This window comes from Pseudophryne corroboree, chromosome 2 (assembly GCF_028390025.1).
Source record: "Pseudophryne corroboree isolate aPseCor3 chromosome 2, aPseCor3.hap2, whole genome shotgun sequence".
NCBI lineage: Eukaryota > Metazoa > Chordata > Amphibia > Anura > Myobatrachidae > Pseudophryne > Pseudophryne corroboree.
Window position 1 is genome coordinate 892,039,382 of NC_086445.1, and position 14,194 is coordinate 892,053,575.

Below are 14,194 nucleotides of genomic sequence, written 5' to 3' on the forward strand. Positions count from 1 at the left end.
AAGGTTGACAATGATAATGTCGGCAGTTATGATGTTGACATTTTTTAAATAATAGCAGGCAATGTGTCAAGACTCTAAGGGTGAAATTCAGTTGTTTGAAAAGTTGGTTGGGTGTCTGTTTTTTCCTGTCTATTAGATAGACTAAAACAGACACTTACAGTAATTGACTTTTCAAACAATTGAATACCCCTCTAAGAATGTTAACATTCTGACAATGCCAACAAGAGGATTAGGATGTAGGCAGGAGTGATAGGTTATGTGGCAGTGGGAGGCTAGGGTTAGGTTGCTAGGGGAGAGCGGGGTACTAGAGAGAGGGTTAGGGTTAGGTATTAGGGTTAGAGACAGGTAAGAAATACTCACCTGAATTCTGGAAGACTGGAGGTCCGACCCAGACATCACAGGAATATGACTGCCAAAGACACAGCTGGAGAAGCTACAGCCAACTAGAACAGGTAAGTCACTACTGGCCACCAAGGATGATATGTCGATATTCTTACATGTTGTTATTTCCTCACTGTCTTCATCATGAATGTTATCGTTATGATTGTTGTGATATTATATCACATCCAGCAAATGAACAGTCTGCTTAAAATAGTATTATTATTCTTATTACATAAGTACCAGACTAAATAAACAAATATAATAATCAGTTTTATTTTTAGATTTATTACTTCAGTTTTTACGGTTTCTTTCAATTTGCACTTATTGATATTAAAAAATGATATATACAGTATTATGTGCTAAACCTTGGTTATAGACGTCACTTGCCATTTGTGTTCATTGTGAACTTCCTGAAGTTTAAAAAACAAATTGTGCTCATGTTTTTCTTTCAACGATTCCAGGATGAATACCATTAAAGTAATTGGGTTTTAACAACACTTCCATAATGAATTGAGTTGTTATTTCGTCTGGTGCTTTGATGCTAATGTAGGAACAGACCTGTTTTTTTTTTATAATTCAGCCAATCTTTCTGAACACCTGCAGATCACACATGAGTAGCTTCTGTTTGCACTTCTAGCTCTATATTTAATTATTTTCTTGCTGTAGTAACCACATTTCATTCCAGGGAAGGCTCTAGAAACTGAATTATGCATTTATATGTCAAGTCAGGTTGCTACTAGTCTACAAATAGCCTAATAGGTAAAACGTATTCCAGGTTGTTTATTTTATTTTATTTTGCTAAATGGACATGGGATTTCGGACACCTAAAAGTATGTTACAAATATATTGATGACTGGAATCAGACCGACTCTGATTACCCATGTTGTATGCCAAATAAGAAATAAATACCATTTTATATACAATTTTCTACAATGTTTTAACATGTCTATTTTTATTCTGTTAGATATATTTATTTTGTATTATTTACTTGGCAAAGGAAATGGAATATATCTAGCATCCATAGACTTCAACAAATGCTAATAGCTGACAGGTTCATAAAACATTACTGTACTGCTGGTAGTGCAATATTTGTGTAAAGCAACTAACTAACATCATTAGTGATAGTGCATAAGAGGCACTACTGCTGTGGGCATTATGTGTATTAGTGGCACTACTACTGTGGACAATGTGTATAAGGGGCATAAATGTGAACATTGTGTAAAAGGGGCACTACTGTGTGTCATAACATGAATAAGGGACACTACTATGTGGTATAATATGAATAAGATTGTGCTACTGTGCGGCATAATGTGAATTGGGGATACCCCTTTTTACTGCGCAAGACTGCGGCGCACACATTCCCTTTATTAAGTAGGTGCCGGAGGAGTGGTATTTCAGCTACTTATGGGTGACAGTTTCATTGTTCAATAAAATCTCCCATCAGGGTTTCACTTAGGGTTCAGAGTAGCAAATATGTTAACTTTTAGGGTGTCTATGTGTTGGACAAAAGGTTCATAGAGTAAAACACCATTCTAATACACAACTGCACAAAATGCAAACATGTTTCCCATCCCCTCATTGGAAAATAAGTGCATTTTTATTTTATCTTATTTTCTTCAATTCCTCTATCTTCTTTCTCCATCTGCTTATTTCCTTCTTTTTGCTGTTATTTTCTTTCTTGTAGCTTTAGACCTATTCTTCTAATCTTTTCTTTAATGCCACCATGGCATACCCTGAGGGACTATGTAAAAAAAGAGAGAATGATGGATATCTTATTTGGGGCACAGTAATACAATTTGAAATGCTTAACATTCAAATTAAATCATACAGAATATTATAACTATATATATATTATAATAGGTGTTATTCAAAGTATTCAACATATTTAAAACAAATAAATGTATCAAAAATAGGGTATAAATCAACGGCACTGGTATTGTGTCACAAACCCGTGTTGTGCATTTGTGTAAAATACTGTATATTAGCAATTAACCAATATATTGGCTTTGCTACAATTGATTCATTACTACTAATGTAGATTTATAACTATGACTAGGATTGTAAAAATCTGAATCTTTAAGTGGCAAAAAAAAGCAAAGGAAAAGTACTCTTGGGTATTAGGTAGAGATGTGCACTTGAAATTTTTCGGGTTTTGTGTTTTGGTTTTGGGTTCGGTTCCGCGGCCGTGTTTTGGAGTGGACTGCGTTTTGGCAAAACCTCACCGAATTTTTTTTGTCGGATTCGGGTGTGTTTTGGATTCGGGTGTTTTTTTCAAAAAACACTAAAAAACAGCTTAAATCATAGAATTTGGGGGTCATTTTGATCCCAAAGTATTATTAACCTCAAAAACCATAATTTCCACTCATTTTCAGTCTATTCTGAACACCTCACACCTCACAATATTATTTTTAGTCCTAAAATTTGCACCGAGGTAGCTGTGTGAGTAAGCTAAGCGACCCTAGTGGCCGACACAAACACCTGGCCCATCTTGGAGTGGCACTGCAGTGTCACGCAGGATGGCCCTTCTAAAAAACACTCCCCAAACAGCACATGACGCAAAGAAAAAAAGAGGCGCAATGAGGTAGCTGTGTGAGTAAGATAAGCGACCCTAGTGGCCGACACAAACACCTGGCCCATCTAGGAGTGGCACTGCAGTGGCACGCAGGATGGCCCTTCCAAAAAACACTCCCCAAACAGCACATGACGCAAAGAAAAAAAGAGGCGCAATGAGGTAGCTGTGTGAGTAAGATAAGCGACCCTAGTTGCCGACACAAACACCTGGCCCATCTAGGAGTGGCACTGCAGTGTCACGCAGGATGGCCCTTCCAAAAAACACTCCCCAAACAGCACATGACGCAAAGAAAAAAAGAGGCGCAATGAGGTAGCTGTGTGAGTAAGATAAGCGACCCTAGTGGCCGACACAAACACCTGGCCCATCTAGGAGTGGCACTGCAGTGTCACGCAGGATGGCCCTTCCAAAAAACACTCCCCAAACAGCACATGATGCAAAGAAAAAAAGAGGCGCAATGAGGTAGCTGTGTGAGTAAGATAAGCAACCCTAGTGGCCGACACAAACACCTGGCCCATCTAGGAGTGGCACTGCAGTGTCACGCAGGATGGCCCTTCCAAAAAACACTCCCCAAACAGCACATGACGCAAAGAAAAAAAGAGGCGCAATGAGGTAGCTGTGTGAGTAAGATAAGCGACCCTAGTGGCCGACACGAACACCTGGCCCATCTAGGAGTGGCACTGCAGTGTCACGCAGGATGGCCCTTCCAAAAAACACTCCCCAAACAGCACATGACGCAAAGAAAAAAAGAGGCGCAATGAGGTAGCTGTGTGAGTAAGATAAGCGACCCTAGTGGCCGACACAAACACCTGGCCCATCTAGGAGTGGCACTGCAGTGTCACGCAGGATGGCCCTTCCAAAAAACACTCCCCAAAACGCATATGACGCAAAGAAAAAAAGAGGCGCAATGAGGTAGCTGTGTGAGTAAGATAAGCGACCCTAGTGGCCGACACAAACACCTGGCCCATCTAGGAGTGGCACTGCAGTGTCACGCAGGATGGCCCTTCCAAATAACACTCCCCAAACAGCACATGACGCAAAGAAAAAAAGAGGCGCAATGAGGTAGCTGTGTGAGTTAGATAAGCGACCCTAGTGGCCGACACAAACACCTGGCCCATCTAGGAGTGGCACTGCAGTGTCACGCAGGATGGCCCTTCCAAAAAACACTCCCCAAACAGCACATGACGCAAAGAAAAAAAGAGGCGCAATGAGGTAGCTGTGTGAGTAAGCTAAGCGACCCTAGTGGCCGACACAAACACCTGGCCCATCTAGGAGTGGCACTGCAGTGTCACGCAGGATGGCCCTTCCAAAAAACACTCCCCAAACAGCACATGACGCAAAGAAAAAAAGAGGCGCAATGAGGTAGCTGTGTGAGTAAGCTAAGCGACCCTAGTGGCCGACACAAACACCTGGCCCATCTAGGAGTGTCACTGCAGTGTCACGCAGGATGGCCCTTCCAAAAAACACTCCCCAAACAGCACATGATGCAAAGAAATAAAGAGGCGCAATGAGGTAGCTGTGTGAGTAAGCTAAGCGACCCTAGTGGCCGACACAAACACCTGGCCCATCTAGGAGTGGCACTGCAGTGTCACGCAGGATGGCCCTTCCAAAAAACACTCCCCAAACAGCACATGACGCAAAGAAAAAAAGAGGCGCAATGAGGTAGCTGTGTGAGTAAGCTAAACGACCCTAGTGGCCGACACAAACACCTGGCCCATCTAGGAGTGGCACTGCAGTGTCACGCAGGATGGCCCTTCCAAAAAACACTCCCCAAACAGCACATGATGCAAAGAAAAAAAGAGGCGTAATGAGGTAGCTGTGTGAGTAAGATAAGCGACCCTAGTGGCCGACACAAACACCTGGCCCATCTAGGAGTGGCACTGTAGTGTCACGCAGGATGGCCCTTCCAAAAAACACTCCCCAAACAGCACATGACGCAAAGAAAAAAAGAGGCGCAATGAGGTAGCTGTGTGAGTAAGATAAGCGACCCTAGTTGCCGACACAAACACCTGGCCCATCTAGGAGTGTCACTGCAGTGTCACGCAGGATGGCCCTTCCAAAAAACACTCCCCAAACAGCACATGACGCAAAGAAAAAAAGAGGTGCAATAAGGTAGCTGTGTGAGTAAGATAAGCGACCCTAGTGGCCGACACAAACACCTGGCCCATCTAGGAGTGGCACTGCAGTTTCACGCAGGATGGCCCTTCCAAAAAACACTCCCCAAACAGCACATGATGCAAAGAAAAAAAGAGGCGCAATGAGGTAGCTGTGTGAGTAAGCTAAGCGACCCTAGTGGCCGACACAAACACCTGGCCCATCTAGGAGTGGCACTGCAGTGACACGCAGGATGGCCCTTCCAAAAAACACTCCCCAAACAGCACATGACGCAAAGAAAAAAAGAGGCGCAATGAGGTAGCTGTGTGAGTAAGCTAAGCGACCCTAGTGGCCGACACAAACACCTGGCCCATCTAGGAGTGGCACTGCAGTGTCACGCAGGATGGCCCTTCAAAAAACACTCCCCAAACAGCACATGACGCAAAGAAAAAAAGAGGCGCAATGAGGTAGCTGTGTGAGTAAGCTAAGCGACCCTAGTGGCCGACACAAACACCTGGCCCATCTAGGAGTGTCACTGCAGTGTCACGCAGGATGGCCCTTCCAAAAAACACTCCCCAAACAGCACATGACGCAAAGAAATAAAGAGGCGCAATGAGGTAGCTGTGTGAGTAAGCTAAGCGACCCTAGTGGCCGACACAAACACCTGGCCCATCTAGGAGTGGCACTGCAGTGTCACGCAGGATGGCCCTTCCAAAAAACACTCCCCAAACAGCACATGACGCAAAGAAAAAAAGAGGCGCAATGAGGTAGCTGTGTGAGTAAGCTAAGCGACCCTAGTGGCCGACACAAACACCTGGCCCATCTAGGAGTGGCACTGCAGTGTCACGCAGGATGGCCCTTCCAAAAAACACTCCCCAAACAGCACATGACGCAAAGAAAAAAAGAGGCGCAATGAGGTAGCTGTGTGAGTAAGATAAGCGACCCTAGTGGCCGACACAAACACCTGGCCCATCTAGGAGTGGCACTGCAGTGGCACGCAGGATGGCCCTTCCAAAAAACACTCCCCAAACAGCACATGACGCAAAGAAAAAAAGAGGCGCAATGAGGTAGCTGTGTGAGTAAGATAAGCGACCCATAGTTGCCGACACAAACACCTGGCCCATCTAGGAGTGGCACTGCAGTGTCACGCAGGATGGCCCTTCCAAAAAACACTCCCCAAACAGCACATGACGCAAAGAAAAAAAGAGGCGCAACGAGGTAGCTGTGTGAGTAAGATAAGCGACCCTAGTGGCCGACACAAACACCTGGCCCATCTAGGAGTGGCACTGCAGTGTCACGCAGGATGGCCCTTCCAAAAAACACTCCCCAAACAGCACATGACGCAAAGAAAAAAAGAGGCGCAATGAGGTAGCTGTGTGAGTAAGATAAGCGACCCTAGTGGCCGACACAAACACCTGGCCCATCTAGGAGTGGCACTGCAGTGTCACGCAGGATGGCCCTTCCAAATAACACTCCCCAAACAGCACATGACGCAAAGAAAAAAAGAGGCGCAATGAGGTAGCTGTGTGAGTTAGATAAGCGACCCTAGTGGCCGACACAAACACCTGGCCCATCTAGGAGTGGCACTGCAGTGTCACGCAGGATGGCCCTTCCAAAAAACACTCCCCAAACAGCACATGACGCAAAGAAAAAAAGAGGCGCAATGAGGTAGCTGTGTGAGTAAGATAAGCGACCCTAGTGGCCGACACAAACACCTGGTCCATCTAGGAGTGGCACTGCAGTGTCTCGCAGGATGGCCCTTCCAAAAAATACTCCCCAAACAGCACATGACGCAAAGAAAAATGAAAGAAAAAAGAGGTGCAAGATGGAATTGTCCTTGGGCCCTCCCACCCACCCTTATGTTGTATAAACAGGACATGCACACTTTAACCAACCCATCATTTCAGTGACAGGGTCTGCCACACGACTGTGACTGAAATGACGGGTTGGTTTGGACCCCCACCAAAAAAGAAGCAATTAATCTCTCCTTGCACAAACTGGCTCTACAGAGGCAAGATGTCCACCTCATCATCATCCTCCGATATATCACCGTGTACATCCCCCTCCTCACAGATTATCAATTCGTCCCCACTGGAATCCACCATCTCAGCTCCCTGTGTACTTTGTGGAGGCAATTGCTGCTGGTGAATGTCTCCACGGAGGAATTGATTATAATTCATTTTAATGAACATCATCTTCTCCACATTTTCTGGAAGTAACCTCGTACGCCGATTGCTGACAAGGTGAGCGGCGGCACTAAACACTCTTTCGGAGTACACACTTGTGGGAGGGCAACTTAGGTAGAATAAAGCCAGTTTGTGCAAGGGCCTCCAAATTGCCTCTTTTTCCTGCCAGTATAAGTACGGATTGTCTGACGTGCCTACTTGGATGCGGTCACTCATATAATCCTCCACCATTCTTTCAATGGTGAGAGAATCATATGCAGTGACAGTAGACGACATGTCCGTAATCGTTGTCAGGTCCTTCAGTCCGGACCAGATGTCAGCATCAGCAGTCGCTCCAGACTGCCCTGCATCACCGCCAGCGGGTGGGCTCGGAATTCTGAGCCTTTTCCTCGCACCCCCAGTTGCGGGAGAATGTGAAGGAGGAGATGTTGACAGGTCGCGTTCCGCTTGACTTGACAATTTTCTCACCAGCAGGTCTTTGAACCCCAGCAGACTTGTGTCTGCCGGAAAGAGAGATCCAAGGTAGGTTTTAAATCTAGGATCGAGCACGGTGGCCAAAATGTAGTGATCTGATTTCAACAGATTGACCACCCGTGAATCCTTGTTAAGCGAATTAAGGGCTCCATCCACAAGTCCCACATGCCTAGCGGAATCGCTCCGTGTTAGCTCCTCCTTCAATGTCTCCAGCTTCTTCTGCAAAAGCCTGATGAGGGAATGACCTGACTCAGGCTGGCAGTGTCTGAACTGACTTCACGTGTGGCAAGTTCAAAGGGCAGCAGAACCTTGCACAACGTTGAAATCATTCTCCACTGCGCTTGAGACAGGTGCATTCCACCTCCTATATCGTGCTGAATTGTTTAGGCTTGAATGGCCTTTTGCTGCTCCTCCAACCTCTGAAGCATATATAGGGTTGAATTCCACCTCGTTACCACTTCTTGCTTCAGATGATGGCAGGGCAGGTTCAGGCGTTTTTGGTGTTGCTCCAGTCTTCTGTACGTGGTGCCTGTACGCCGAAAGTGTCCCGCAATTCTTCTGGCCACCGACAGCATCTCTTGCACGCCCCTGTCGTTTTTTTAAAAATTCTGCACCACCAAATTCAAGGTATGTGCAAAACATGGGACGTGCTGGAATTTGCCCATATTTAATGCACACACAATATTGCTGGCGTTGTCCGATGCCACAAATCCACAGGAGAGTCCAATTGGGGTAAGCCATTCCGCGATGATCTTCCTCAGTTACCGTATGAGGTTTTCAGCTGTGTGCGTATTCTGGAAACCGGTGATACAAAGCGTAGCCTGCCTAGGAAAGAGTTGGCGTTTGCGAGATGCTGCTACTGGTGCCGCCGCTGCTGTTCTTGCGGCGGGAGTCCATACATCTAGCCAGTGGGCTGTCACAGTCATATAGTCCTGACCCTGCCCTGCTCCACTTGTCCACATGTCCGTGGTTAAGTGGACATTGGGTACAACTGCATTTTTTAGGACACTGGTGAGTCTTTTTCTGACGTCCGTGTACATTCTCGGTATCGCCTGCCTAGAGAAGTGGAACCTAGATGGTATTTGGTAACGGGGGCACACTACCTCAAGAAATTGTCTAGTTCCCTGTGAACTAACGGCGGATACCGGACGCACGTCTAACACCAACATAGTTGTCAAGGCCTCAGTTATCCGCTTTGCATCAGGATGACTGCTGTGATATTTCATCTTCCTCGCAAAGGACTGTTGGACAGTCAATTGCTTGGTGGAAGTAGTAAAAGTGGGCTTACGACTTCCCCTCTGGGATGACCATCGACTCCCAGCAGCAACAACAGCAGCGCCAGCAGCAGTAGGCGTTACACGCAAGGATGCATCGGAGGAATCCCAGGCAGGAGAGGACTCGTCAGAATTGCCAGTGACATGGCCTGCAGGACTATTGGCATTCCTGGGGAAGGAGGAAATTGACACTGAGGGAGTTGGTGGGGTGGTTTGCGTGAGCTTGGTTACAAGAGGAAGGGATTTACTGGTCAGTGGACTGCTTCCGCTGTCGCCCAAAGTTTTTGAACTTGTCACTGACTTATTATGAATGCGCTGCAGGTGACGTATAAGGGAGGATGTTCCGAGGTGGTTAACGTCCTTACCCCTACTTATTACAGCTTGACAAAGGCACGGCTTGACAAATGTTGTCCGCATTTCTGTTGAAATACTTCCACACCGAAGAGCTGATTTTTTTGGTATTTTCACCAGGCATGTCAACGGCCATATTCCTCCCACGGACTACAGGTGTCTCCCCGGGTGCCTGACTTAAACAAACCACCTCACCATCAGAATCCTCCTTGTCAATTTCCTCCCCAGCGCCAGCAACACCCATATCCTCCTCATCCTGGTGTACTTCAACACTGACATCTTCAATCTGACTATCAGGAACTGGACTGCGGGTGCTCCTTCCAGCACTTGCAGGGGGCGTGCAAATGGTGGAAGGCGCATGCTCTTCACGTCCAGTGTTGGGAAGGTCAGGCATCGCAACCGACACAATTGGACTCTCCTTGTGGATTTGGGATTTGGAAGAACGCACAGTTCTTTGCGGTGCTTTTGCCAGCTTGAGTCTTTTCATTTTTCTAGCGAGAGGCTGAGTGCTTCCATCCTCATGTGAAGCTGAACCACTAGCCATGAACATAGGCCAGGGCCTCAGCCGTTCCTTGCCACTCCGTGTGGTAAATGGCATATTGGCAAGTTTACGCTTCTCCGACGACAATTTTATTTTAGATTTTTGAGTCCTTTTTTTACTGATATTTGGTGTTTTGGATTTTACATGCTCTGTACTATGACATTGGGCATCGGCCTTGGCAGACGACGTTGCTGGCATTTCATCGTCTCGGCCATGACTAGTGGCAGCAGCTTCAGCACAAGGTGGAAGTCGATCTTGATCTTTCCCTAATTTTGGAACCTCAACATTTTTGTTCTCCATATTTTAATAGGCACAACTAAAAGGCACCTCAGGTAAACAATGGAGATGGATGGATACTAGTATATTTATGGATGGATGAGCGACTGCCGACACAGAGGTAGCTACAGCCGTGGACTACCGTACTGTGTCTGCTGCTAATATAGACTGGATGATAATGAGATAAAATTAAAATATATATATATATCACACTAGTACTGCAGCCGGACAGGTATATATTATGTAATGACGGACCTGCTGGACACTGTCTGTCAGCACTGCAGACTCCTAAAGTAAGCTACTAGTATCAAGAAGATAGGAAAAAAAAAAACCACGGGTAGGTGGTATACAATTATGGATGGACGAGCGACTGCCGACACAGAGGTAGCTACAGCCGTGGACTACCGTACTGTGTCTGCTGCTAATATAGACTGGATGATAATGAGATAAAATTAAAATATATATATATATATCACACTAGTACTGCAGCCGGACAGGTATATATTATGTAATGACGGACCTGCTGGACACTGTTTGTCAGACTCAGCACTGCAGACTCCTAAAGTAAGCTACTAGTATCAAGAAGATAGAAAAAAAAACCACGGGTAGGTGGTATACATTTATGGATGGACGAGCGACAGCCGACACAGAGGTAGCTACAGCCGTGGACTACCGTACTGTGTCTGCTGCTAATATAGACTGGATGATAATGAGATAAAATTAAAATATATATATATATCACACTAGTACTGCAGCCGGACAGGTATATATTATGTAATGACGGACCTGCTGGACACTGTCTGTCAGCACTGCAGACTCCTAAAGTAAGCTACTAGTATCAAGAAGATAGGAAAAAAAAATAAACCACGGGTAGGTGGTATACAATTATGGATGGACGAGCGACTGCCGACACAGAGGTAGCTACAGCCGTGGACTACCGTACTGTGTCTGCTGCTAATATAGACTGGATGATAATGAGATAAAATTAAAATATATATATATATATCACACTAGTACTGCAGCCGGACAGATATATATTATGTAATGACGGATCTGCTGGACACTGTCTGTCAGCACTGCAGACTCCTAAAGTAAGCTACTAGTATCAAGAAGATAGAAAAAAAAAAAACCACGGGTAGGTGGTATACAATTATGGATGGACGAGCGACTGCCGACACAGAGGTAGCTACAGCCGTGGACTACCGTACTGTGTCTGCTGCTAATATAGACTGGATGATAATGAGATAAAATTAAAATATATATATATATCACACTAGTACTGCAGCCGGACAGGTATATATTATGTAATGACGGACCTGCTGGACACTGTCTGTCAGCACTGCAGACTCCTAAAGTAAGCTACTAGTATCAAGAAGATAGGAAAATAAAATAAACCACGGGTAGGTGGTATACAATTATGGATGGACGAGCGACTGCCGACACAGAGGTAGCTACAGCCGTGGACTACTGTACTGTGTCTGCTGCTAATATAGACTGGATGATAATGAGATAAAATTAAAATATATATATATATCACACTAGTACTGCAGCCGGACAGGTATATATTATGTAATGACGGACCTGCTGGACACTGTCTGTCAGACTCAGCACTGCAGACTCCTAAAGTAAGCTACTAGTATCAAGAAGATAGAAAAAAAAAAACCACGGGTAGGTGGTATACAATTATGGATGGACGAGCGACTGCCGACACAGAGGTAGCTACAGCCGTGGACTACCGTACTGTGTCTGCTGCTAATATAGACTGGATGATAATGAGATAAAATTAAAATATATATATATATATCACACTAGTACTGCAGCCGGACAGGTATATATTATGTAATGACGGACCTGCTGGACACTGTCTGTCAGCACTGCAGACTCCTAAAGTAAGCTACTAGTATCAAGAAGATAGTAAAAAAAAATAAACCACGGGTAGGTGGTATACAATTATGGATGGACGAGCGACTGCCGACACAGAGGTAGCTACAGCCGTGGACTACCGTACTGTGTCTGCTGCTAATATAGACTGGATGATAATGAGATAAAATTAAAATATATATATATATATCACACTAGTACTGCAGCCGGACAGGTATATATTATGTAATGACGGACCTGCTGGACACTGTCTGTCAGCACTGCAGACTCCTAAAGTAAGCTACTAGTATCAAGAAGATAGGAAGAAAAAAAACCACGGGTAGGTGGTATACAATTATGGATGGACGAGCGACTGCCGACACAGAGGTAGCTACAGCCGTGGACTACCGTACTGTGTCTGCTGCTAATATAGACTGGATGATAATGAGATAAAATTAAAATATATATATATATCACACTAGTACTGCAGCCGGACAGGTATATATTATGTAATGACGGACCTGCTGGACACTGTCTGCAGAATGCGTTTATAAAAACACCACACGACGAGTGTTTAACTTTTTCAGGCAGACAATCACAATATACTGGTGGTCAGCAGACAATCACAATACTGGTGGTCAGTGGTCACTGGTCAGTCACACTGGCAGTGGCACTCTCGCAGCAAAAGTGTGCACTGTACTTAAAATATGTACTCCTGCTATAACTGCTCCCCAGTCTCCCCCACAATTAAGCTGTGTGAGCAGTGAGCACTCAGCAGTCAGATAATGATATACAGTATATGATGCAGCACACTGGGCTGAGCACAGATATGGTATGTGTGACTGTGTCACACTGTGTATCGTTTTTTTTCAGGCAGAGAACTGATTAATTAAACTGGTGGCACTGGTCACTGGTCACACTATCAGCAGCAAGTAGTACTCCTCCTATATGCTCCCCAAAATTTGTGTCTCTCTCTAGTACTAGTCACTCTAAACGGAGAGGACGCCAGCCACGTCCTCTCCCTATCAATCTCAATGCACGTGTGAAAATGGCGGCGACGCGCGGCTCCTTATATAGAATCCGAGTCTCGCGATAGAATCCGAGCCTCGCGAGAATCCGACAGCGGGATGATGACGTTCGGGCACGCTCGGGTTAACCGAGCAAGGCCCCGTGTAAAAAAAACTGAAGTTCGGGCGGGTTCGGATTCCGAGGAACCGAACCAGCTCATCTCAAGTATTAGGGACACTCAACCCATGCAAATTAAATATATATTTTTTTCTAAATCAACATTAAAAACAAACACACTTGCATGTATATTATTCACACATAAAAACCCAAAGGATAAATCATCCACAAGTAAATTGATCTATTCAATATATAAGACAATAAATCAACTCTTAAGAAGCACTTTTCTATCTGGATAATCCACAAGTGACAGTAGCCTTATGGGGAAAATAAACAAATGATATACAGTAGATGCATAAGTGTATAGTACAGTCCAAATAAATGAAGGTGATTAATCACCTGTTCCTGAGTGATAGGTAAGAATCTAACACTGGGTAAGCAATACAACATGAAAACAATTAATAGAATTGCAAGATATTAAAGCATAATAATGAGAGACATAAAGCTCATAAGTGTTTCTGGAACATTGTCACAAATGATATACAGTGTTACTGTGTCTTATGTGTTCAGACTCAAAACAAATCAAAACTTGTCACTAAACTCTGAAACTTTGTCAAAGACAAATAATTACAATTTATTGCTGATATGAGTTTCTTGTTCTGAGGTGAACTAAGGTTATCCTCAGTAGAACTACACATTTCTACTTACAGATGTTAGTGTCTTTATTTTTCATCCGAACCATAGTTTGTCTTATATAAGAAACAGCAAAACTATAAATATTTTTTTTTTCTCTGGCACCGGATACAGATGTATCCAGTTAAATAACAAATTGGATATTGATGCATTGAATCACTACCCACTCGCTAATCTAACTATGCTAACCTCATACTGACATCTGACACCATGGCATCTATGAACCCTTTGCTGGTTATCTATAGATATTGGCAAAGTAGACTGTCACAACTCATGGATGTATAATGCTAACCCATGCCTTGGGATTGGCGGAACAGAGGCATGAATTCCAACATGCCGATGGTTTTCAGCAGGGACCTCCTCAAGGAGG

At 44.6% G+C, this 14,194-nt stretch overlaps 1 long non-coding RNA gene across 1 annotated transcript in view; it reads right to left on the minus strand.

Moving 5' to 3' along the window:
* Positions 1-638: 638 nt before the first annotated feature.
* Positions 639-14,194, minus strand: part of LOC134986497 (uncharacterized) — a 46,393-nt gene continuing 32,837 nt past the window's right edge. The window contains exon 2 of the long non-coding RNA XR_010192371.1: positions 639-2,122. This is a non-coding gene — a long non-coding RNA (uncharacterized LOC134986497). The remainder of the gene's footprint in view (positions 2,123-14,194) is intronic.